At 42.8% G+C, this 27,330-nt stretch overlaps 1 long non-coding RNA gene across 1 annotated transcript; it reads left to right on the top strand.

The window, feature by feature from the left end:
- The first annotated feature begins 235 nt into the window (after positions 1–235).
- LOC121032627 (uncharacterized) lies at positions 236–26,677 on the top strand. The gene is made up of 4 exons (XR_005791395.1): positions 236–349; positions 12,863–13,006; positions 24,979–25,066; positions 25,975–26,677. It is a non-coding gene; the product is annotated as an uncharacterized LOC121032627 (long non-coding RNA).
- Positions 26,678–27,330: the final 653 nt, after the last annotated feature.

Below are 27,330 nucleotides of genomic sequence, written 5' to 3'. Positions count from 1 at the left end.
AGTACTCAGATTATAAGACTCTCAAGTAAGTAGCCATTAGATGATATCATAGCCCCTATTGGGTATTTTTCAATAAATACACAGAAGGTGGGAATAATTTCTAGCATGACAGGAGATATTGTCTCTTAGATGACATAATATAAGGGGGGGAGGAGACAGGGACATGGAAAGTTCTAGTCACAGTACATGCTAGGAACTTTCACTTCTGTGCATTCCATTTTTGCAGAATGTTAGAGCCAGGAAGCATGGAAAGAACTTTCATCTCAGTCCTGAAGGGTCCCCCTGGAAATCAAATCGAGCTTGACTTCTGAGTAAGAGATGTGACCAGCACAAGAGAACAAGGCCAAGTGTAAGTGAAATATCTTTTCTATATTAAAACATGAAGAACAATGGGAAATTGAATAAAAATAGGGAAAAATCATTACAAGGATTCAGAAGCTGAGCAGGCTTCTGATAAATATTTATTATAGAAACTGGAGTTAGGAAAAAATAATCTGGGATTAGACTTTAAATAAAGAAGGGGCACCTGGGTGGCTCAGTCGGTTAAGCACCCGACTGTGGCTCGGGTCATGATCTCACAGTTTATGGGTTCGAGCCCTGCGTCAGGCTCTGTGCTGGCAGCTCAGAGACTGGAGACTGCTTTGGATTCTGTGTCTCCCTCCCTCTCTCTGCCCCTTCCCCGCTCATGCTCTGTCTGTCTCTCTCTCTCAAAGATGAATAAACATTTAAAAAAAAAAAAAAAAAGATTGGGGAAAAATTTTTTGAGATCATCTCCAAATTTTTTGTCACATTTCAGAAGCACGTATTATTTCATTAAAAAATGAACTATCTGAAAGAGAAAATAGCACCTTCAGAACCCATCTCACTTCCTCAAAAAGGATTGATATCTCCAGCTTCGCTCGGCTGGCGTTTAAGCTCTCCAAGTATCTATTTTAAAGAAGTAGGACACTGCTTCTTGGTTGGCTGCATTCTCTGCACTCTGCTACACGAATGGGGTTGCCTACATGACCTCTCTGGCCCCTCTTCCAAAACAGAATGGTTCTTCTGACCCAGGAAGCTCGACCAAAGCAGGTGGCCAAACCCACGGCACATTTCAGAAGCTTACTTCCCCTGATTTTTTAAACAACTTTGTTTTTCTAATTACAAATGTAGCCGTGTTTATCACCGAAAATTTGGAAAACTCAAGATATGTAGGAGAAAATAGAAACTCTTCCATACTCTCGCAATTGAGAGTCATGATTTCTCATTTCCAAAATTGTTGGGAAGCCAGTCATTTAAAGGCCGGACACCAGTCCCAAGGGGCAGCCACGGTTTCCATGGCTCCACTCTGGAAAGGAGACAAGGGCCTGTGCGAGCTGGCATAGGAGGGCTCCTTGTCCGAGCCGACCACACACTCCACCTTCAAATACCGTCCATAAGATAACATCCCTGGAAGCACTTTATAAACTCTCAAGGATTCTACAAATGGCAATGGTAATTATTCTCAGGAGCAAACGGGTTGGTATCTTGGTATTGTCATGATTGCACAAAGGGAAATTGGTTTCCAAGGAACGATTTCTAAATGTTCTGCCGTTGGAGGTGTTCCTGCCATTCAGCTTCTCTTTGTGGTAGCGGGCTGCTCCCTGGCATTTCATCTCCCACAAGGATCTGGCAGGGCCTGTGGTTGATCCTGGCAGACACACACCTCGTCTCAGGAAATCGCTGCTCCGTTCGCAGCTCGGCAAGCTTACGTATGGTGCTCGGATCTGTTTTGACCCCAAAAAAGAATACCACGTCAAATGCCTCGTTTTCAAGCACACCACAGGCGACAAAATTTGCCTCCCAGAGGAACGCAGCACGAACCCAGCATTAGTGCAAGTATATGCATCAACACATATATGCCTCCTTACCGTTGCACATCATTTGTTCTTTGGACGTGTGAATGTTAGAGTAGAGCCTCTCAGCAAAAGGCCAGAGGAGAACAGTTTTAAGTTGTCAGGGTATACGAAGATGTTTGATAGCCCCCTCTCCTCAGATTCCTATGCCCTCTGATGAAGCTTTAGCCTGTCTAGATACTGGAAATAGCCTTCTCTAGGCTTACCCAACAGCATCTCCTCCCAGTTTTCCAGCCACCTGCCTGATCACTCCTTCCTGGTCTCCTTGCACACTCCTCTGCTCCACCTTCAAGTGGTGGCTTATCTCCACAGCTTCCAGAGAGCCAGGCTCTCATCTGGTGGTTTACTTCTGTATCCCCAGCACTGAGAATCACGTGTGGCACTTAGCAGATGCTTACCAAGTATTTGTGAGCGAATACATTGCTGCCAAACTCTCCGTGTCCTTACCACCACATTTCCACGGACTTCCAAACAATTTAGTCTCATGCCCAGAGCCACCCACCATTGCTAGGATACGTCACTGAATAAGATGCACGGATCCACCCTCAACTCCAGAGCCAAGGACCCCGTTCCCTTTATGAGGTGGCCTACAGCTGTGTGGTCCATGAATCCCCTGCGTCAAAACCAGCTCCCAAAGAGGCACCCACCTTCATGTTCTTTCTTATTCTTTAAAACCCATTTGCCACCAAAAGAGCTATAGTGTTTTGTCATCAGTATTTTCCCAACCCGAATCAAAATAAGGTCACATCCATCCCAGACAATTTGACCTTCTGGGAAATTCCCTCAACATTTCTCCTCTACTGGGAAATTCTGAAAAAACTTTCTTTAGGATGGGGTCATGGAGAATCGCTTATTTCAGAACGATTATCACCTGGGGGCAAACCAGGTCATTTTCCAAGCTTCAAGTTTCCCCCTTGCAGGGGTGGGAGAAATAATGTAGAAAGGATTAGAGAAAATAATGCACCAAAAAGGGGGCTAGAACAACGCTTGGGGTACAAGAAGGATACATTCTCATCCCGGGGAACTACATAAAACAGGGGTGGTGTAGGAATCAGCACTAGGAAAGGAGACTTTGAACTGGCAGAGGAGGGAGTCCTTCACCAAAGGCTGACAATAATCACGCACCCAAGGGATGAAAGGCATAGAGTAAGAAGGGCAGAAGCAGGAGGGCGACTGGGCCGGATACATTGGGTCTCCACCACCCAGAACAGTGGTGAGAGAAACCCCTGGCTCACACACAGCCAGTTTTCAGGGGGCCAGACCTTGGGGGAACACGTACAGGAACATAGGACTGCCTCCTAAAATTCTGCACCCTGAGTGCCTTGCTATCCTCATGCTAGCTCTGGCCTTTCCGAGTGGGCAACAACCTCAGGGAACAACACTGACGACCGAGAGGGTCCCACATCCCTCGTGCCCAGTACACCGGCCCCACACCCTTTGTGTGCTACAGACCAAAACTCACGTAGTTAGCAACAGGCAAAGCACTGATCCAGCTTTCTATCCAAACCACCGGATTAATGTGTTTTATTACCACTCTGCAGGGTGAGACTCTGTCCTGTAGTTCAGATTTCTCAAGACTGCTGAAAAGAAGGAAATACGCTAACCCAGCAGTAATCCACAGATCTAATTGTTTAGGAAATTCACAAAAGAATACACCTGGCTTGGGCGTTACACCTGAATGCAGGTAATCGCCCAGATCACAACAGCCTTCAAAATTAATGACTTGGGTCTATCAGCAAGACAAGAAAACTCTAGTAGAACAGCATGGATCCCAGTAGAGAATGACTTTATTAAGAATGAGTAACCCACAAGTTCTTCTACGGTAGACATGAAATAGAGAAAAAGTTCACTTTTATCCCATTTCCTTTGATATATATTTTTATATATCTGTAATGAACAAGATTATCTGGAAAAGCCCAAATAGTGGCGAATTTAAATATCATCTATACTTGGGGCGCCTACGTGGCCCAGTCGGTTAAGCGTCTGACTTCGGCTCAGGTCGTGATCTCATTCACGGTTCACAGAGTTCCAGCCCCACCTCAGGCTCTGTGCTGACAGCTCAGAGCCTGAAGCCTGCTTTGGATTCTGTGTCTTGCTCTCTCTGCCCCTCCCCCACTCACACTGTGTGTCTCTCTCTCTCAAGAATAATTAGACATTGAAAATTTTTTAAATGAAAGTTAAATATCCTATGTATTTAAATTGATAGCAATCATTGGCATCGTCAAGTCTAACACTTTTGGTTCAGGTTTTGGGAAGCTGGGTCCCAGAAAGAGTGTGTTACTGTTCCAGCCTGGGGTCTCACAGGTGAGCCCTGGAATTTCCCACCCTTATGACTATGTCCCTATCTGCTTAGCACTCCTCCGGTGTTCACCGAGGAGTTCAGGCACGTGTTTCCTCACATGCACTCGTTATTCTAAATGGAAAACCAGTGCCACTTGCCATAAATAAATAAATAAATAAATACTCGCCATAAATAAAAGGCAACCCGAACAGAAACATAATTAAAATGAAACACTGTTAAACTCTAAGTGAAAAGGCTCTGAGATCTCTTCTGTTTACATAGTGATATTAGCAAGCAAAATGTCTTTCTAGGACAAGAAATATTACCGGAAGAGAACTGAGGGGCGCCTGGGTGGCTTAGTCAGTTAAGCGTCCAACTCTTGGTTTCAGCTCAGGTCGTGATCTTGCAGTTCGTGAGTTCGCATCAGGCTCGGTGCTGACAGTGTGGCTCCTGCTTGGGATTCTCTCTCTGCCCCTCACTCTCTGACCCTCCCCCACTTACTTGTGCTCTCACACGCGAGTGCTCTCTCTCTCTCTCTCTCTCTCTCACTCTCTCAAAGTAAACTTAAGAAAGAGAATTGAAAAGGCAACGGTTTTCTCAATATGTGACTTGAAGCCGCTTAAAGTTGTATTTGTGCATCCACTGCCATGTGGTTTCATTCTGGAAAGCCCTACTCCACCGTCTAATACCAGCCAGAAGGTTCACTTCCTCCAGGCAACCCACCAGACTCCCACTCGTCAGTGAAATAAGGATTACCTTCTTGGTGGCTGTGCACTCTGTCCCATCGCCTTACTTTGGAAATTGAGAGCCATTCCTGAATGTTCGATGAGGATTATTGAGAATGTGCTCAGGAACACACTAGAAAAGGAAACTCACCAACAAAAACCGGTTCTCTAATTTTAATCACTGAATCAAGATTCAGATTCTTAGAAAGGAAACCAACATTTAAGGACAAATACTCAATATTCTGTGTCGGGCAAGTCATATGCTTTATTTCACCTAATCTCCCAGCCATCTTGAAAGGCACGCTTTATCAGCTCCATTTCTCACAGGAGTGAAGTGAAGCTCAGAGAGGTTCAGTAACTTGCCTCATGTCGCACAGCTAATACTAGCAAGATTCAAATCCAGATCTTTCATGTCAACTCTGGCTGCACATTATAATCGACTGGGAATTGGGGGTTTTTTGAATGTTTATTTTTGAGAGAGAGACAGAGCATAAGTGGGGCAGGGGCGGAGAGAGAGGGAGACACAAAATCTGAAGGAGGCTCCAGGCTCTGAACTGTCAGCACAGAGCCTGCTACGGGGCTTGAACTCAAGAGCCATGAGATCATGACCTGAGCTGAAGTCAGAAGCTTAGCTAACTGAGCCAATCGGGTGCCCCTCCATGGGAAGTTTTGATAATGATCAGTGTGTCAGAGCCTCACTTAAATTGATTCTTATTCAATTAGTCTGACATAGATGTTTGTCATTGTATTTATTTTTTAAGCTTCCTAGGTAGCTCCAGTGTGCAGCTGGCCATAAGAAATCCTTGCTTTGTACCATAACTTTTGTTTGCTGTTATTCCCTCATCACTTTCTCATTTATAAATGTCGTTTCCTAGATTTCCTTTATCATTTCCTAGTGAAGTTACAGTGAGCAGGAGAGACCGAGTCTAGAAGAAGCAGGTCACTGCCCAGTGGTGGGGAAGCCCCAGGTTGAGAGTAGGGAGTCCTGGGCGCCAGCCTTGTGTCTGCTCTGATTTGGCTGGGACCTTGGGCAAAGGGCTCGACCTTGGCTTCCTCATCTGCAACACGACGGGTTTGGACTTGGTGATTATGAGCTCGCCTCCAGCTCTGAAAGTGTGTGATGGGGTTCCAAGTGCTCAGATCCAGATGCAGACCTTGTGGATATGCAGGTCCCCTACGCCTTTCCAAGCCATCTTCTTCCTTCTGATTCATTTCTATTTAATGAGCTTTGGCCCGAGTGCACCCTGCCTGTCTCCCAGTCCCCTTGGCCCGTGCCGAGGTCCATAGATTATTTTTTCACCCTGGGAACATTTTCTTCATTACTAATTTGCTTCTACTTCTTTTACCCAACTCCACTTTACTACAGCCAATGGGAACTTTCTTAATATACCCAAGTGTCCTCACATGGATCTCATTTGAGCACAATCACTTTCTAGAATTCCTCCCACATTGGGGGTGGGGGCCCAGGGAGTAGGGGTAGGGAGAAACGAGCATAGGGAAGAGGCAAATCATTAAGTTTGTTTCGGGATAAACGTCATTATCAGATTCACCCCAAGATCGGCGAAGTTCAAATCCAAATGTGTGCATATGCATGCAAACGCACACACAGATACACATACATATGTCTCCAAATTTTAAGAGACTCTCAATACCTCATTCTGGATCCATTTTCTTCCATCATTTATTTAACACAGAAGAATATTTTTCAGGATACGGCTCATTTCACTCCATGGAATTATTTTACCTATTTCTGTTTGCGCATTTATTACTTTCTTAGACATACAGGACTCAGGATATGTCACCATGAAGCCATTTAGAGAAAGTCAAAACACAGGTTAATACTTGCCCCCACACTATGCTGGACCTAAACTGAAGCATGTATAGAATACGCAGACTTCCCAAAGTCTGAACCAATGCCAAGGGCGTATGAGCCATGGGTTGCACCTACCAATGGGCTCTCACTGCACGTGTACACCTCGTCTCAGCACAGATTGCTTTTATCACCAGCCCCAAATTTCCCTTAATGGCAAAGGCCTTGGAAAATTTGTGACATTAAATCTGAGGCTAATTAATCCACAATGACACTCAGAATTTTTCAGGGCATGACAGACTCTATGAAGCGTTTGAACAGCTCTGTGTCCCACAGGAAGAAAGAACAATTTGCAGGCTGTAGCAGGACGGAGTACGGAGAGCATCCCGACAGTTCTGAAGGAAACAATTCTGTTGATTGGAACAGTATTTTGCAAATGACTATTTGGCTTTCATGGGTTGCAGCTTTTTAAAATCTCCTAACATCGGTTTTACATTTATCCTTGTTGTTGTTGCTTTTTTTAAGTGGAACTAATAATCAAGGCTTTTAGGGCAAGTTTATTGTTTTGGATACAACTGTTCCTCATCCAACTCCACACGACTACCTTCCCACTATTAGGTGGGAAGAAAAGTTCTCAGTTCCTTTCATTATTCCTCCTTTGTCATAAAACCATGGGTGTGTTTTTGATTTCCAGAGAGAAAGAAGAGTGTGTTTGTGAGTTTGCCTTTATTTTTAGACTGCGTTCTTCGATTCTTCTCTAACAGTGTATATTGTTACAGCAATCTCAAGTTCTAATTTATTTATTGTTAAAATGCTAATTATGCATTTGCCCTGTTTTTATTGAAACTAAACAAGTACAAAGTTAACTAAGAACATTTCCAAATATCCTATTGATGTAAAATCAAGTTCAAAGGTAAAATCAAGTCTTGACAGACAGGGGACAGAAGCCTGGCTGAGATTTCAGAACCAGGGGACTCACTTTTGGATGAGGTCATCAGCCACTCGGCGATAAGACATCTGACTTGTTCCAGTGGCTACTTTTAATTTAAAAAGGCATATAGGCCATGGGAGGGTGTGAGTGCCTCAATTATATTCCGTCTTCATATGAATGATAGCAAACGATGCCATTAGAGACGACATGGGAAGTCTCCAGTCTTTCCAAGGAGTGTAATGGGACCTCTAGGATCCCACCAACTGTCCACTACAGAAGCGTCACCATTACATCAGAATATTGGAACCGAATGGAATTTGGAGACCATGATCCCCACATTACACCTGAGGAAACTGAGGAACTCAGTCTTAAACACCTACCAAGTTAATGACAGGGTCATTAGTCCACAAACCTGTCCTCTTGCTCCTCAGAAGAGTGCTTTTCCCCGAAGTGAGTGCAAAGCGTCATGGGCATTAACACCAGAGTACCTTTGCTCTGCTCCTATAGGCTCTGACATAGTAAAGGGGACTTCTGCTTCTTAACCCTTTCACACATGCAGAGCTCTGTGCCAAGTGCTTTGCCCATACCATCTTATTTAATTCTCATAACAATACTGCGAGGTAGGGATTATTACAGATGATTCAACTGCAAAGCAGCAAGTTCAGTAACTTGCCCAAGGTCATACAGCTGGGAAGCACCAAACCCACAATTCAGTCTTGGGTGCTCTGTTTCCCTAGCTCATGCTCCAAGCCACTACTTTGCCTGTTATAACTGCTTCTCTCAATGCCAAACACCATCACATCCCACAGTCTGCACAGACACTTCCCATGACCTTCTTCCCTTAAACAGAACCCAAGGCTTAGCCCTTCAAGGTCGGTCTGAACCATTCACACCGTATACATTTCAGTCTACAGATTGTCCACAGAAAGATTTTTTTGTTAAAGGGGACAATGCCTGAGAATCTCTACAGAGGGCCCATTCTTATAATATTTACCCTGCCAATCTACAATTCTTTTCTTTTGACCTCCCTATACGCATATTCCAGAATTGGTTTTAAATACACTCATGGTAGGCACAAAGTAACAAATTCCTGCTTGATTCTCCTCTTTTGAAACTATACTACCATTTTTTATCACACAGAAACCTTTTGTTCAATCAACAAACATCGACGTGTGCAGAGTATGGTGTTGAGAACTTAGGAAACAGGACTCACATCACAGGTTGGGCTGTGAGGTTTGTTCTTTTTCAGTGACAACACAGAAAGAGGTGATCCCAGCATGAAGAAGTTAGGGTATCCTCTTATTCTTCCCCGAGAAGAATTCCATCCCCTGCCCTGGGAAAAGAAACCAGAACAGCTGATGCCCTGTTTTTCCTTGCCATACTGTCGGGAGAAGAGCAAAGCAACGAGCTCAAATACTAGAAGACAACAGCATCACATGTTACTCTTCCATATGGACTTAAAGAGAAAATAAGAAAGGATAGAATCTCCTTCCTTGTTAGCTGGACCTTCTGTAGTCAAGCAGGTCCTTTGGGAGAAAACTAGATAAGTAAATGAGTTTGTTTTGTAAAATCCACTAGGAAGAGACTCACTGAGAAGACTGAACTTCTTGAGGGCACAGGATCTCTTTCTTATTCATTTTTGCATTGCACTTTGCATCCCCGACAGCTAGGATAGTACCAAACACAAAAAAGGCACCCAAAATATGTATGCGTAAGAAGTAAATGAATAAAGAGGGTTTACTATTTGGGGCGGGGGGGTGGATATTACTATTATTATTATACTCTTCATCATCATCAGTATTATAAACAGGTAGATCTAACTTTGTGCCTTTCATTTGGGATACCGTAGATGAAGAAACTTGAACTCTAACAAAATAAGGGATTCTGGTCTAATTTCCAAGGTCTGAGCCACAAAAGCATCACAAAATGTAGAGCTGTGTTTAAATGAAATCTTATTTTAAACTTGCATTTTAAAAACCCTGGAATGAAAATCTAAGTTGGGATCTCAACCTTGTTGCAGAGAGAATTATTAGTCCCCTCCTTTAATATACTCCGAAATGGGAGCACGGGCTTGGGAACACACGGTAGAGGTGGGTCCTCTTAAAATCTCTCCAAGGAACAATCCTGTAGACGAAAGCACCTGATTTTCTGATCAGGCATTGTATTTGTCAGAAGAGATGATTGGGGTAGCACTGACAGAAATTTTATCACATCTAACATTTGTTCATTTCACACTTCGGGCTCTCTCTCGATCGCAGGACTCGTTCCATTGGCATTTGTCATATCTCGGCTATCTTGTTTCACCACTCTGTAGATGGTGGCTTTTTTAGGCGACTTTTTCTGAGCTGAGGATTTTTTTTTCTAGGATGCCAATCCAATCTGGTATTTCAAAATGCCAACACCATTGGCCCTGCTGGAAACCGATTAAACAATTTCTATGCCTAACAGCTCTTTTCAAGTTGCTGAGTTTTTGATTTTCATTTCTTAAGGCTAAATTTTCACACACACAAAAATTGCCCACTCTTTGCATGCAAATGAAGCAGTTTAGAAATGGAAATTCAAGCACAGTGAGCCCTGCATTAATTTACAAATCCATGGCATATTTAAAATATTTTTTCAAATTGCTTCACACGTTTTGGGTGTGTGACACATCGCCATTTAACTTAGTCAAAGTTATTTTGCTGATAAACTTTAGATAAACTCTAAAGAAGGCATCTTTGGGAGAACTTTATTATCTATTCCGTTATATTTTTTCATTAAAATAAAATGAGATCAAATTGGGTGAGCTAGAGCTCTCTGGAAAGGCAGGACTTTCTTGCCCAGATGGGCCTTTATAACCTTGAGTGAATGGAAGGGGAGCGTGAAATGAACGTCCTTGTGCGTAGAAGTCCAGGAAGGTACGAGTGTGTATGTCATCCACACTTTACATCTCAACTGTTTGATTTCTGGATCCTGTAAGGAGAGAACCCAAATGTATCCTCACATCTCTGTAGAGATAAAAATAGACAATATCGCTAGTCTTCAGCAAAGTGTATCCTAGCTTTCTGTTGTGTCTTTGCAAAAGAATGTACATTTGGCTCAAATAGAGCTATTGAAGGAAAAGACTTTTTTTTTATCTTTTTATTTTCTTATAATACTCAATGCCAGCATATTTTAGAGTCGACATTCCTGAGATTTTTGAATTTAAAGGAGGTCTTCTATTTATCTATCAGCGTATATCAATTCATATTCCAGTCAGACTTGAAAACTATAGTGTGCCCTACCAGACAAGAATTATAAAGTCACAGGAAACAAAACAGTGGTACTGGGGCAGAGACAGAAAAATAGTCTCCGGGCCTGAACAGAGAAAGCACACATATATGGGAGAAGTGACATTACAAATAAGTAGAAAAGGAACAACTCCTAAATAATGGTGCTGGGACAATCAGGTAGTAATTTCAAAAAAAAAAAAAATGTTTTTAAAGATGAAGAAAAAGAAAGAAAAGAAAACAGAACTACTACTCACATCATTCACTAAAATCAATTCCAGTTAGATCACTGACATATGGAAGGAAAAATTGTACGAGTTTTAGAAAGAAAACGGAAAACGTTTTTGTGATGTCAGGCTAGGGAAAGATTATTAAAGAAGTCACAAAAAGAACTAACTATACGGAAAAAAATAAGGAAAAAGTAATGATTGATTCAACCACATTAACTTCCATTCTTCAGAAGACACCAAAATGAGTTTAAAAAAAAAAAAAAAGGATACAGCCTGGGAGAAGTTATCCTATAATTAACAAAGCATTAATATCCAGAATATAAAGAACTTCTCTGTCAATAAGGTAAAAACAACTGAGGAAGGGAAAAGCAATCCAAGGGCATAAGAGATGAGAAAGCATTTCGGAGATGAGACAAGACACATGTCTGTTACATACAGGGAAATGTTCATTAATCATCAGGAAAATGTATAATGAAACCACAGTGAGATACCATTCACTCTCACCTGGTGGCTAAAATTTTAGTCTAAGAATATTATCAGTAAGATGCGGAATAAATATGGAAAAATGGATACCCCCATAAACTGTTGTTTGGAGTAAACTGCCACTTTGTTACTCCCACTTTGGAATATTGGTTAGCATCTCACAGTAAAATTAAGCATGTGTACATCCCACAACTCAGCAATTTCACTCGCAGATGTACAGCCAAAAGAAACGAATGCATGTATTTACCAGGCTCCATGTATGAAAATATTCATAGTAGCATTGTTGTTCAAAACAAAACAGCCCCAGGGCACCGGGGTGGCTCAGTTGGTTGAGCGTCCAACTGCGGCTCAGGTCACGATCTCAGGGTTCACAAGTTCAGGCCCCACGTCAGGCTCTGTGCTGACAGCTCAGAGCCTGGAACTTGCTTCGGATTCTCTGGCTTCCTCTCTCTCTGCCCCTCCTCCACTCACGCACTTATTCTCTCTCTCTCTCTTTCTTTCTCAAAAATAAATAAACACTAAAAAAAAAAAAAAAAAAAACCAAACATCCACAAACAGGAAAACGTATGAACGGATTACGACATAGTCCTACAGCGGAATGCAATATGGCTACATATGAACATGACTGAATCTAAAATGCATAACATGCAGCAATACTAAAGCAAGTTTAAAAAAATGCGTGTGGCATAATTTTATTTATCTAAATTTCCAAAACAGGCAAAATGAAACGTTATATTGTTTAGGAATATCTATACATAAAGAAAAGACAGAAGGTGATTCAGAGAAAATGCAGGGTGAGAAGAAGGGTTCTTCCTCTGGAGAGAAGGGTTCAATACCATTTGGAGATACCACGCACAAGGCTTCAAAGCATCAGTACTATTTTTCCTTTTACTGGATTTATTTTGTCATTATTCTTGAAATTGTATAATAGATGTTAAACACACTCTCTTGTACGTATTATATATCATATATGTAACATATTTTTAAAGGTTTTCCAGAGAGCTTTGATCTGTGAGGGCCTAATCAAAGGTACAAACATAAAGTACCTCACTTCCCACCCCATCCCAGTTTGTCTTAAATAGTGAGTTGGTTCCCAAAGCTCTTCTCCCAAAGTCACGTGGCTTCCTGCTCACTATGTGACTCGGAGAACAGAGCTGTGGGCAGCAGTGGCCAGGAAGCAGGTGGAGCCCCAGACACCCATGTGCTTCTCACAGTGGCTGATGTGTTATTTTTCTCACTTACTGTTATCGATCTTGCCTTATCTTTCTGCCATGACACAGGCTGAAAAACACAGTGACATCTGATGGTTTGTTGACCTGATTCACCCGTCCCATTTGGATAACGCCTGTGGTGGCTGACAGCTGAAAAAAGTCTCCACAAAGAATCTTGTCCTGAAGTCTCAACTGAGCACTTTCTGGAAACAGGTATTAAAGAAAAGTTTTTGCTGAAGAAGGATCTTTACCTTGCGTGTATTTGTTTAGTCTATGCTTATTAGACCTCAGATTTCCTTATGTTCCACGAAAATGATGAAGATGTGTTCCCTCGAATCATAAATGCACTTTTTGTTGCTATTTTAACATCTCTGAAATCAAGATGCGTTTACAATCTAAGACATGACATAGTTTGACAGCAGTTTTTTCTTTCTGAGAATGCGAAATAATGGCTTGTCTTTAGATTCGTGGTTTCTTAGATTCTCTGGCATGTAACACCAAGTTTCAAGGGGGATTCCCATTGATAGAAGACGGAGAAAACCAGAGGTCTTAGAACAGAGAGATCACACCCTGCTACACTCCCTAGAGGCCAGAAGTGACTCTGATAAAACCCACACCTGAGAACCACTCTTGTTTCCTCCCTTCACCAGCTCGCCCTACCCTGGCTTAACTGTTTGATTTCAGTAACTTGGTCACTGATGTATAGTACTAGATTGAGGACTTACCAAATAACATGAAGATATTTTTTTAATGTTTATTTGTTTTTGAGAGAGAGAGAGAGAGAGAGAGAGGCACAGAGACAGAATCTGAAGAAGGCTCCAGGCTCTGAGCTGTCAGCATAGAGCTCACTGCAGGGCTCAAACTCACGAACTGTGAGATCATGACCTGATCTCAAGTCGGACGCTTAACCGACTGAGCCACCCGGGCACCCCTGTGAAGATATTTTTTTAATGTAAGGTTTCTAACAGGAATTATTCATTTCTACAGATCCTTTAAGAATTATTCAATAAGTTACAAGTTAGAAATTACATGGTGTGTGGAGGGGGTCGGGTACCAGTTTTCGTTGAGATAAACCAAGATAAGATGCTTTTCTGTGTTGAGCAGGAATTACCTAAACTGTGGGAGTAGCTTCGACAGGTTTCCATTTGCTTACGGCGAAGCCTCTTCAGACCAAGACTTACTGGAAACGGGGCTGTGCTTCTTTTTGTTTGATGTGTCATGGGTAGACCCAAGCGCCACACCATCTACACATGGCACTTAATAAGTACGGACTGTTCCGAGTTTAAATGGATTTAATCTGGGCAGACAGGAAGAGCAGACATCAATCAGCACGTGTTTGGCTTGTTTTGAGAAAACAACGTTAATCTGACCTAGCATGGTCCACAGTGACCCACTCAAGGCCCAGGTAGCTGGTATCCGACATCCCTCAGGGAAATCACGATAGAGATTGTATGGTTTCCCTTCAAGTAAAGGAAACTTAAACAGAGGAAGAATTAATGTAGGTAAAACACCAGACTGGCAGCCTGAACAGCTCTTTGCCACCTGGCCATTGTAACATCCTCAGAGTCCCTGCCAATGGCATGCTTTTTTTCCACCCCACGGAACAGAGTGCTGGAAACAGATACTAGGTAGTAGTTTGCCTCCAGTGCCCTGATATGTGACAGTTTCCTGCATGGGACTTTTATTCTTATTTGGCATTTGAACTTTTAAATGACTCCCTGATTAATGCTTCGATGCTGCACGTGATAATTGCCTTGGCAGACAAGGATGTCTTTGTTCTTGCCCACTCACCTTTTGTGTGGAGTTTCCCACTCCTGTTCCCTTATTTATGACTTGTTGACGTTCATCTATATTTAGCGAGTGTTTTGCTAATATCCAAGGAGTCATCAAAGGTGCAGCTGCTCAATCTCTACAGGAAACTCCCGCTTTAAGGGGCTAGCTCTACTCTAGGAGGATCTGCTCCGGAACATTCCTCTGCAGGAAGATGAGATATGCACTTCTTGATTTTTAAATTAGCTGGCTTGTGCTTCTATCTTTCCCCCCATTTTTGGAGCTCAGTGAACTCATATGTTATTCTTGGTTGGTTGTCAAACCAGCAAGGATGTTTTTCTGATCGTCTTTATGTGGAGTTATATTTGGCTGTTTTTTCCTCCCTTTTCAGAGACTCCTTTCTTCACTGTGTGGACACGTGACCTTGTTTTTGTGTTTTCAGTGTCCCAAGCTAGGAAACTTGTGATAGTCCTTTCCTGTTCCTTCTTGAGTCACTGGTTTATGTCACAAATGCTTGGCTCACTTCCTCCACGTCCTTAGGAAGGGGGTCCTCCAAAACAACCCCCACTGCTGCCTCTCTATCTCTGTGTGGTTGCCACAGCACAAGCCATGACAAGGCCCTTTCTTTCTCAACCCCATCCCAATCGGGTTAATTAATGGTATACTCAGAATACACTATTTTAAGGTGATCTTGCCACAAGGCAAAGCCACTATAGAGTTCTCAATTCCACAAGGAGCTGTCTCTTTGCAGTGCAGAGATGACTCCCCATAAGGCCTCATGGGTCTCTCCGTCAACCCACTTCTATCCATCCTTAGAAACAGAAAATATTTATTTCCCCTTGGTCCAGGCTTCCAAACATCAGGGGGGCGCGCCGCCCGGAAATCACCCTTTTCATACATATCTTGAATAAAATAAGAAGAGACTATCAGAATCGATTTCACAAGTGCTTTTGAAACTGACAAGAATCCAGCAGAGGAGAAAAACTAAACCCAGGAACCTGGAATGGATAGAGGAAGGGGGGCATTCGAGAATGTTCTGCTTTAACTGTTGCCCCTTCCATGCAGCATCCATCGCTCTTGTGGCTGAATCAGGGGAGGGATGGGAACCAGCCTTCGCAGGCAGCCTGCTGTGTGTGCTACTTTAACACCCATTTTGGGAGACAGTGTGATACAGGGGTTGAGAGCACAGGCTCAGGGGCCGGGTTTGAATCCTGCCTTTACCACTTCTCCGCCATGAACCCCTTAGCCAGTTATTTTAATCTCTCAGTGCCTCAGCTTCCTCATCTAAAATGGGGACAGAGGGGGATCATAATAGTACCTCTCCCCATGAAGTTAGGAGTAAGTAGGTTGATATTAAACAGAGCCTGGCAAGGGGCGCCTGGGTGGCGCAGTCGGTTAAGCGTCCGACTTCAGCCAGGTCACGATCTCGCGGTCCGTGAGTTCGAGCCCCGCATCAGGCTCTGGGCTGATGGCTCGGAGCCTGGAGCCTGTTTCCGAGTCTGTGTCTCCCTCTCTCTCTGCCCCGTTCATGCTCTGTCTCTCTCTGTCCCAAAAATAAATAAAAAACGTTGAAAAAAAAAATTAAAAAAAAAAAACACACAAAAAACCAGAGCCTGGCATAGAATAACTACTATACAAGCATTTGATGAACCTAAAGTTCACTGAAGCTGAATAAATAAATAAATAAATGTGACCCTCAGTCCTCTGAGCTACGTATTTGTAACCAACATCCCTGGTTGCTGGTTCAAGAGCCTCTCATCCTCTCGCTTCCTGCAGGCAGGGCTCTCCTCCATTTGATGGAGGCTGGAGATGCCATACGCCAGCCTTCCCAGCATCCCTTGCAGCTGAGACATGAACACAGAAACCAATCGTGGCCAGTGGAAACTGAGGACATTTTTGCTGGTGCCTTTTGGAAAGATTTTCCCGCCCTACCAAAAAAAATGCGGTTTTACAAGAAGCCCCCTCCCATGTTTCCTGTGTGTTGACATCCTTCTATACCCCATCATCTTGTGACCACAAGGAAAAAGCCAAGAAAAGCCAATCTAGTTCCACTGAAGCAATTCCAAAACCACCTAGGCCCAGGCTCCTTGTCAAACACAGTGTTGAGATAATACATGTCCTTGTTCTGTAAGTCATTTGTAGTCAGTTGTTTATAGCCAGATGCATCCCAAATAACACAAGGAGATTTTAAATGAGGAAATGGAGGGTTAAGAAGGCTGCCTAATTTTGCTAGCCAGGCAGATGGTAGGATTAGAATTCAAACCCCATCTAACTCTAGTTTGAGCTCTTACTGCTACATCAGGAAGCCACCCCAACTGACAGTGCTCAGCGACTAGACAAAGCCAGGTAGGACCCAGAGCACCAAGGGACTGCTGTGTTCAGGACTGACTCTTCAGCAGAGCAAAAAATAACAAATGCCTTACAATGTATTGTTCCTCTATTGTCTGCAAAGCACTCTCACGTCTAGAAATGTAGAAGTGGAAGGGAGCTCATAGACCATCCAGCCCAGATGACAAAACTGAGATGACCAAAGCCACACACCTGGTTAATGACAAAGTCAGATGAGAACTGAGGTCATGACCTCATTTTACAGGTGGAGAAACCAAGGCACAGAGTGAGTTATGTGTCTTGTCCAAGGTCACAGACTAGTAAAGCTGGCATATAAATTAGGCAGTCTGTCTCCCAAGTCCTCGATTGCTATAACATACGCCCTACAGTGACGGGCTTCTGTAACTTGGGCCTTGCTTATAGAGATGTGCTCTCCTAATCTGAGGGAGGAGTGTAATAATGCTGCAATCAACATCACAGATGCCAAAAAGGTTAGCTCCAAAATTGTGAGCTCCCCAGCCTGGCTGGCTGAGAGAACAACTGGCCCATCAAGGCTCACATGCAGAGCTGGATTGCCCAAAGGCCACGCTAACTCATGCAGAGAGCACGGGTGAACCAGGGGCAACCAGAAAAGGAGGAAACTCAAGTTGGAAAACTTTAGTCTAAATTTGTAATAAAACAAAAATCTGAGGGGCACCTGAGTGGCTCAGTTGGTTAAGCGACCAACTTTGGCTCAGGTCATGATCTTGCAGTTTATGAGTTTGAGCGCCACATCGGGCTCTCCACGCTGACCCCAGATACCATGAAGCAGAGAAGAGCCTTCCCTGAATTTCTGATTCGCATAGTCCATGAGCATAAGTTTTGGTGTGGTTGAGAACACTCTCAGGTCACAAGAATCAGTAGTTTTTCAGATTCCATCCCCTGCCCCTCCTCCTGCAATACTACAATGAAATTCAATTCTGACACTAACCACCCCAAGTTAGGGTCAAACTCCACAAGTTCAAGGGTATAGTCCCCAGCAAGACTGCCCTCACTTCAGATGCCAGTCACAACTTTGAGTGTTCCCAGACCACCTGCACTTCTGACAAATTAGCTACAAATCCAAGGGATCTCAAAACCCCCCCTTAGGTTCAACAACTGGCTAGAATGACTCACAGAACTCTGGAAAGTGCCATACTTACGATTACAGTTTTATTATAAAAGACACAAATTAGAAACAGCCAAATGAAGAGACACATAGGGCAAGGCCTGAGTGGGTCCCAGACACATAGCTTTTATGCCCTTTCTCCATGGAATCAGGACACATTGCCCTCTCAGCACACTGATGTCTTCACCAACCAGAAAACTCCCTCAAGCTTTGGTAACCAGTTTTTACTGGGGGTTCGTTATATAGACCTGATTGATTAAATCATTGGCCACATGATTGAACTCAATCTTCAGCCCCTATCTCCTCTCTGGACATCAAGTTCACGTAAAGTCCCAACTCTCTCATCATATGGCTGGTCTTTCTGGTGACCAGTCCCCATCTGAGTCATCTTGATAGCATAAATTCAGTTGTGGTCCAAGGGGCTCTTAAAAAACAAAGACACTCCTATCACTTGGGAATTTCCAAGGATATAGAATCTTCCTCCCAGAATCCAGGGACAAAGGCAGTCATATTCTTTATTATACAACACCCCACCCTTCACTTCCCCACATTCTGCTTTGTGATGTTTAGGCTGGGACTCTGCAAACCACATTTCTCCTTTGCCAGCCAGCTCTCTGTTAGACTTTGCCAAAGGCTTGCTAAAAGAAGACTGGAAGGCAGAAGGAGGGAAGAGGGATTTAGTCCTTTGTGTCTGCCTCCTGTTTTCCTCCTGTTTCTGTGAGCATGACTCCAGGCACACTTTCCACAGCTATAGTAGCCGTTAATTTCAGTACCTATAGTTGATTCCAGTTTTCAGTTTTTTAGCATTCCCAGAACCAGCCTTACCATGCCTTCTCAGAGACCACAGAACAAGCCAGACATCAAGGGTCCCCTCCCCTATTTCAAAGTCTGAGTCCAGGCCTCAGGGAACCCGTCCTTCCAGGTCAGAGACACCAGTACCAGCTAAGCAGCATCTCTTCCTCAGAGGTCTGTGTTCCAGGTGCATAAGACTTCCCTTCCAAGTTCAAAGACACTAGAACCAGCCACTGGTGCCCTCCAAAATCTTGAAAGGAAGAGAAAGAAAGGAAGAAAGGAAGAAAGGAAGAAAGAAAGAAAGAAAGAAAGAAAGAAAGAAAGAAAGAAAGGAAAGGGGAAAGGAAAGGAATATCTTAATTTTAGCTCCACACAGCCCATCTCCAAGCTTCTATGTTTTAATAATTCTGACCATTGCACTTTGTCTCCTCAGCCCTGGGAATGATACTTCAGTTCCCTTTTGCCTTTTTATTTCTTTGATATCCAGTTAACAGTTCTTTATATTTAAGTTCTTCTGTTCAAAATAATTAATGGGATTTTTATCTACTGACTGGTACACAGATTGTCAAAGATGATTCCTCTCCAGAAACAGATATTGTCTGTCATCTCAGAAGCTCACCTTGGCCCCCTTGGGTTTCCTATATCATCATAACATAGCTTTAGAGCTGCACTATCCAAGAGAACCTTCTTGGATGATTGAAATGCTGCATATTAGCACTGTCTGTTATGGTAGCCAACAGCCACATGTGGCTTTAAGAACTTAAATGTGACTAGTCCAACTAAACAACTGAATTTCTAGTTTTATTTCATTTTAATAAAATTGACTTTAAGTTGACACATTTGGCTAGTGGCTACTATATCAGACACCACAGCTATATAACCTTGTTTCTATTTCCTACCAGAACTTATCCTTCTGTTTTTCTATAGCACTTCATCCTATGAAGTATTTTTCATAGTGTATTCTAACTATTTTTGTGGTAGTCTCTCTTAACAACTGTAAATTCCTGGAGAGGCCATCTGATGGTCTTGGTGCCTGGATACATGGCAGAAGAAGATGCTCAAAAATGATTCATGAACTGAGTATAGTGTCCAACCACAGCACAGTGCACAGCCTAAAGCCCCGTGTCAGGGAGGAAAGAGATGGCCTTGGATTGCAGAATGAAACTGCTAAGACAGAGAACTTACCTCTTTGTGTTTTCACTTTCCTCATCTCTAAGTAATTTCTATAAGGAAAGTTGAGTGTATTGGCTTAGAAAGCTGGTCTGAAAGCTAAAGATTTTTCTTGGCATTAACCTCAACATTCTATCTCTCAAAACTGGGTTTAAGGATACCTTATCCTCCTAACAATGGTCTTAAAGTCTATAGGTTAAGAAGAAGAAGAAAGAAACTTTCTCTAGCAGAAAACACATAGACAAAGTTTAGAAAAACCCACCTCTGCCCTTTGGTATTAAGGGAATGATGAGGGACTCCATTTCCTTCTATCATTATTATCCAATTGGTTATCCAACAAAGAATTATTGGACAAATCCACTATAATCCCAAACTACTTTGAGACTATGGAAATCAACCAAATCTCTCTGCTAATCTCTCACATGGCAGTTTGTACTTCTGTTTGTAGCATATACTATAATTAAGTATCCTAGGAGTGATATATTTGTTGTATGCTCACCTAACCAGCAGGTGGAAAGCTACATGAGGGTAGAAGCCATACCTGTCTCTTCACACCTTCATTCTCAACAGAACAGCAGCAATATACATAGCTTCAATGTGGTAATTACTAAATCATTTTTGAATAAATGAATAAACAGAAAAAGAATTTGATATATATTTTGAAAATTAGTCGCCAATGCCTTAACCTGACAAAAATTGGTAATTTCATGTAACAAGTCTTCTTAAGAAAATTGTTGACCAAGAATTAGAAATTCTAAAGCCCCAAAATGAATGTGGCTGGATGAAACACGATAATGCCTAATACCTGGGTTTCCTTTTTCCCATAATTCTTTCATTGCCCCACAGTCCTCCACTCATTGAATTAGCAAACACCAAAGAAGTCAGTAGGGGATATAAACAGGTGTTTTAAATTTTATAAAGGAGACAAGAGTCTTGAAAACAGAGTCTTTTCATTGCAAGAGCAAGGCTTTTTGAAAAAGAAAAAGAGCTTTGATCTTCAAAAAGCTAACAGACTGAGGAACTCAGAGCATGCGGTTACCCCTAAACCAGAAAGGAGAAGAGAATGCCTGATGAGGTGACAATAATTTTCTGACTCAAAAACAGATTGGTGTTTTTGAGAAGGAAGAGGGCCCAAGAAGAGTTTAGATGTTGGGGGATTTAGATGGCATGCCCCTTCCCTCTGGGCCAAGCCTAGAGACTTAGGGAGAGGCACTCCAAGCAGAGGCATAGGTAATCAGCAGTCTCATGGAGAATACACTTGTTCCACCATAGCCTTGCAACAGCCAAGCAGAAATGGCAATGAGACCTGTCTGCAGAGAGGACCCACCCTGCATCTTCCACAGTACTGGTGAGGCAGAAAGGGCAACTGAAGGTTCCTGTGCACACAGAAGAAAATTTACCATGAAGCTAAAGAAATTTAAGCTTCAGTGCCCTCATTTGCACGCCCCCTTACAAAGGCCCAGAAAGGATCCTAGCAGTGTACTCATATAGTCCCATATTTTTTTTAAAAACTTTCAACAGTAAGAGAAACTTTACCATCAATTGGTTAAGACCACTGTCTTCTTCCATTCCAACTTCTCTGACACACTTCCCCCCGTCAGATGACGTTGGAGTAGCTGTTGGCATATTTGGGATGCAGCTAAGAGGAAGTTGAGTTGAGAATACACTTATATTTGAGTTTAGTCAGATATATTTATATGGTTCCCAGTCATTTATGTGTCTAATTGTTTTTGCTAGCCATCCAAGTATACAAATGGGTGCCAAAAAATTCTCCTAGCATCCACTGTGCCAATACCCGGAGTCATGGCACAAAGTTGCAGAGCCAGAAGTTACAATCTGATATGAACATATCCTACAGCAACGAGAACCAGAGCGACATGGATAGTGGAGGAAAAGGGTTTTAAATGTGTGGAGACAGATGCTAGCCCATGGAAACTTCTTCTAGTCATGAGAAGTGTGAAATTATAAGTGAAGCATTTAGCTTCCATTGATGCCGAGTCAAAATGGAAGTTCTTCTCAGCCAGGAAATATACTCAGCAGTATAGTCAACCCAATAAAATCATAAGTGTGTGTTCTATTTCTTAAAGGTAGCTCCCCAGATTAAATTAGGTCTCTGCAAAAGCTGGATTCGCCCCTGCTACACTCAAAAGGAGCCAGGAGGTGCTGGGAGATGTTAGCGGCCCTGTGGAAGCACACAGTGAGCCACACTGAGAAACATACAGGCACACAAGAACACAGAGGGACCTGCATGACCGGAAATAATGCACCCTGAAGACTTTTCAGCAATAACTAAAGGAGGGACCAAATGCCTACTCCTGATGCTAGAACAATAACTAACCCCTTGGTACTCTGATCAATACTGAAGAAGAGGAGAAGACCTGGTTCTGAATTGAAGGAGTTTAAATACTCAGGTGCCCAATATCCTAAATTGACTAAGTGGACACGTAAGTAACTGATATTCAGGGCCCCAACATCAGTGGGAAAGCAGAACATCATATCTTAGCTCAATTTAGTTAGAGAAGAAGGTTAATCTTCACACACGTGAGTTTTGTGACTGTGAAATTAAGACCCCGTACATAAACCCAAGCGAAATTCTGCCAAAGTGGCTGAGTCAACTCAACCTACCATGTTGCTGATGGCAATGGTAAACTTTGCTCGAGTCCTGGGCTCCCAGAAAATAGCAGTGATTAAGAAATCCCCTACCCTTTTGGGTTTCAGGGAAATAAATCTAATCGCAGCGTACCTCCTTTCTCTTCCAAATTCAAGATTAGACATATCTCTATCCTTTCTCATGATTCCCATAAGACTCATGGATGACTTCCTTGTTTACTTGTCTCCACAAAGTCCCCTGCTCCCTGCATTTTTTTTTTCCTGAGAGACATTCCTCATTAATGAAATACTCTCGGTTGCAACAGCCTGAACAAAACCATCTCCTTCATTACTCTGTGCCTCAGGTCTTTGACACTGGCATGTTCTCACCAAATGGTAACCCAGAAGCTAGTTGTATTTGGAATCACAAACCCAAGATTCTCAAGCATAGAGAAGTGGGGCCTATGAAGGATCAGCACATACCTTCAGTGGAGAGGACTCTCTGGAAGTTAAAAAATAAAATAAAATTTCAGACTTCCAAATGATACTAGTTTTTTTAGTACCTAGAAATTGAGAAAATAATGACCAATTACCCTCAATTAAAAATGCTTTACAAAACATTTTATTTTATTAATTCCTAGGGAGATAGACATACATTTGATAAATTCAAACATATATCCAGGTCAAAATCATTTTTTCTGTTCAGGATCCATGACTTCACACATTTTTTAAGTATCTCTATGATCGTCAGAGATATGTGGGCCACAAGTTGGGAACAACTGACTCAGATATTTTCAGGTGAAAATGAAAACATGAGAACAGAGGGGTTGATTTGGTTGGGGTGGGCAGAATGTCAGAGGACCTGGCACCATCCTTTGGAAACCTGTTGGCCAGGCAACCTCGTGAAACACAGATGTTGATCCCCCTTTGTTAGTCGACCCCCAACCCTGGAGCTGGGAAGATGCAAAACCAGTCACATCTTCCAGGCTCTCCTTATCTGGACCCACAGGGAGGCATTGCCCTCAATCCCCCTCAGGCCTTCTCTCTTGTCCTCTCCACAACACACACGCATGCATGCACACGCACACACACACACACACACACACCCTTCATCTCTGACTCCACACTCAGGCCCCTGCTCCCTGGTAACCTTAATCCTTTTAGAGGAAGGCAAAGAAAACTCTCTTTTTGGACAAGCTCAGAGACCCACCTGAGACAGAGAAAGAAAGAGAGCCAAGCCAGGGGCACATCAGGGTTGCACTCTGCTTCCTTGGTTTCACCCCTTCCTTTCCAAGCTGGAGTCCAGCCCCAGCGTTGAAAATGCCAACAGAAAAGGAATATCTGAATTTTTGAGAACACAGACAACATATTTGTAGATATTTCCAAATGATTTTAAGGCATGCCTGGCGAGCCCCTTTACAAATGTTAGGAGGGGAATCGTATATTGGTCATATTTGTATACAATAGGAAATGTCCTTTGAAAAACCACACTGACAGGAGATTTTATAGTCTCCTATAGAAATTTAATGAATATTGAATTTAATATCCCATCAAAGTATTAAAAACTAGCTTCTATGCTGTTTGAAATACATGACCAATCCTCGTGTAATGTTGGTGGCACACAACATTCCAACATGGTACTGTTCGTTATCTTTTTGTATAACACCATTCCATTCCCATCTAGGATTTTATTCTAGATCCAAGGAGTTAAGACATTGTATAATTTCCAAAAACTCTACAAACATACATTATTCTTTTTTTTTTTAATGTTTAATGTTTATTTATTTCAGAGAGAGAGTCAGAGCGTGAGCAGATGAGGGGCAGAGAGAGAGGGAGACACAGAATCCGAAGCAGGCTCTAGGCTCAGAGCCCCAAGCGCGGCTCGAACCCACTAACCATGAGATCATGACCTGAGCCGAAGTCCAGCCTCAATGGACTAAGCCACCCAGGCACTCCCGAACTTACATTATTCTTAACCCTCAAAATGCATTTCTCATAGGGCAGGTGGGATGTTTAGACTTTGGATTTTGAAGCAACTCTGACAATTTTATATCGCGATGTCTGAATTTAATTTCCTTCCGCAAGATCAAAGTGTACATTATTGTGATCAGTGTGGAAAGAACCGAATGCAGTGAGATGAAAACATCCTAAGTGCGTATTGGTGATTTATGTTCGATACAGAAACGAATTGTGGTTTTATGGATGGAAATTATTTTCCCTTCTGTTTAATATGTAGGCCATGTCTCCTCTGGCTTCATAGCCGGTTATCTTTCTCCTCCTACTTCACACTTTCCAGAAGCCTTCTGGTTTCACAGCGGACACATTGTAAATCTTCCCCTTCTAAGTGTCCCACATATGTTTCATTAAAAGTGTTTGTTTCTTTGATCAGCTTGACGTTTCTAATGTGAAAAAAATAATAACTCCGTCGCCTGGTGCTTGGAAATGTATAGGCTGGAAGTGAGGAGCAGAAGACGACGGTAAGCATCAGGGGTCTCCGGGTCCACCACTCAGGCTCTGCCAGGGTTTGGGCTGTGCCCGCATCTGCCAGGCTAGCATGGGTGGGAGAGATAGGAAACAATGCATCTTGGTCTGCTAAGGCTGCCATAACAAAGTACTACACACCCAGAGGCTTAAAACAACCCAGAAATCTTTTGTCTCACTGTTATGGAGACTGGAAGTCTGAAATCAAGGGATCCACAAGATTGGTATCTTGTATCTTCTGAGGCCTCTCTTTCCTTGGCTGGGAGATGAGCATCTTCTCTCCTGTGCACTCAAGTGGTCTCTCCTCTGGACACGTGTGAGTCTGCATCCCAATTTCCCTTTCTTACAAGGACACCATTCCTATTGGATTAGGACCCGGTCTAATGACCTCATTTTAATGTAATCACCTCCTTTAAGTCCCCATCTCCAAAAACAGTCACATTCTGAAGGCCTCAGGGTTAGGCTTTCAACCTATAAATTTGGAGGGGACACCACTCAGCTCAGAACACCTGATATTTGTTATACTTTGGAAAAGTGCATGAGGCGGGGGGGGGGGGGGCACGGGGAGCCAAGCAGAGGCAGCCGCCATGGATTCCCTATCAAACTAGAGTGGGCTTTTTTATTTTTTAAAGACTATTTCTTAAAGCAGTTTTAGGTTAACAGCAAACTGGAGAGAAATGTAGAACAATTTCTCATATACTCGTTACCCCCACACACGCATATCCTGCCCCATGGCAACATCTCCCCACCAGAGTGGTACGTTTGTTACAGGGGATGAATCTACAGTGACATGAAATAATCACCCCAAGTCCAATGCTCACCTTAGGGCTCATCTTTGATGTTGTTCATTCTGTGGGTTTAGACAAATGTATAATAAGATGTATATTAATGTGGCCTCATACAGAGTATCTTCACAGCCCCGACAGAGTGGACTTCCGGGGACGTCAGACCACTCACAGAGTGTGGGTGCCAACACTTCAGCAAACAAATTAAGCCATCGCAGCAAAGGGAAGGCAAGCTCTGAATCATGGATGAAGGTCTATTTGGATCTCCTTGCCCTCTGCGGCAGCCCCCATTTCCCAGCAGGGGGGCATGGCACAGTGCATGATGGGTCTGATCATTCCCCGCCCCACCCCCCTCCTCCTCCACCTCCTCCATGTCATCATTGTCAGCGCTAATCTCAGAATAATCTCCCAGGAGCCAACATGTACTTGTAGTCCTTGTCCCCAGGGGTCCAAATGACTAAACTTCCATTATAGCTCCAGAAGCATACATAATCTTTACTACACAAAAGGGCATGCCATTAAAGTCCTCTGCCCCTAGGGAATTGATTAGTGTGCCACCCATCCCACCTCCAATGTGACTTTCTTCAGAGGGTCATGAGAACGCGTCCACGTCAGGACTCCCGAACTCCAATCTGAGTCTTGTAATACTCCTACCAATTAGCATATGGAGTCCTCCCTCTTGGTTACAATTTTGAAATTGCTGGCTAGACTCCTACGGCCACACATAAATTGGCTTACTTCTGGAGGCTATTTCACATGTGGGGTTGGCTTTTATTTGTTTGGATTAAACCATTAGATTTTTCAAGTCTATGTAGAGTACTGTTTCTGAATTTGATTCTTCTTTCTTCTTCTATCTCTAAAGTATATTCTCAAGGCACCTGGGTGGCTCAGTCGGTTAAGCATCCAATGTTTGATTTCATCTCAGGTTATGATCTCACATTCTTGAGATCGAGCCCCACATCAGGCTCTTCACTGACAGTATGGAGCCTGCTTGGGATTCTCCATCTCTCCCTCCCTCTGTCTGCCCCTTCCCTACTTGCTCTCTCTCTCTCTCTCTCTCTCTCTCTCAAAATAATTAAATAAACATTTTTAAAAAATAACTAAAGTACATTATCTCTTTACTTTGTAGCTTGAAAGTATACTCAAGGACTTAGGAAAACAAACGTTACCACTACCCACAGAAAATGCTGGTGCTCACCTCAGTTGGGGAAGGAAGAACATTAAAGAAGAAATGGCATTTTTATTAGAACATCACAGCTCCTAGTCACAACCTTGTCATCTTATATTCCATAGTATATATGCTGTTGCCCTCATCTTTTCTGACATTAGTGGAAACCATTTAGGGGGTAGGAAATGAGAGATAAAGAGCTACCTACCTTTCTTGATATTTTACAATTCCACAGCTCTAGCCATGCAACAATGTCCAATAAAAACACACCTTAAACACAGTTATCATAACTGATAACATTACTAAT

Source organism: Herpailurus yagouaroundi, unplaced genomic scaffold (genome assembly GCF_014898765.1).
Source record: "Herpailurus yagouaroundi ecotype Mexico unplaced genomic scaffold, PumYag 142, whole genome shotgun sequence".
Lineage (NCBI taxonomy): Eukaryota > Metazoa > Chordata > Mammalia > Carnivora > Felidae > Herpailurus > Herpailurus yagouaroundi.
This window is presented reverse-complemented; position numbering and strand designations above follow the sequence as displayed.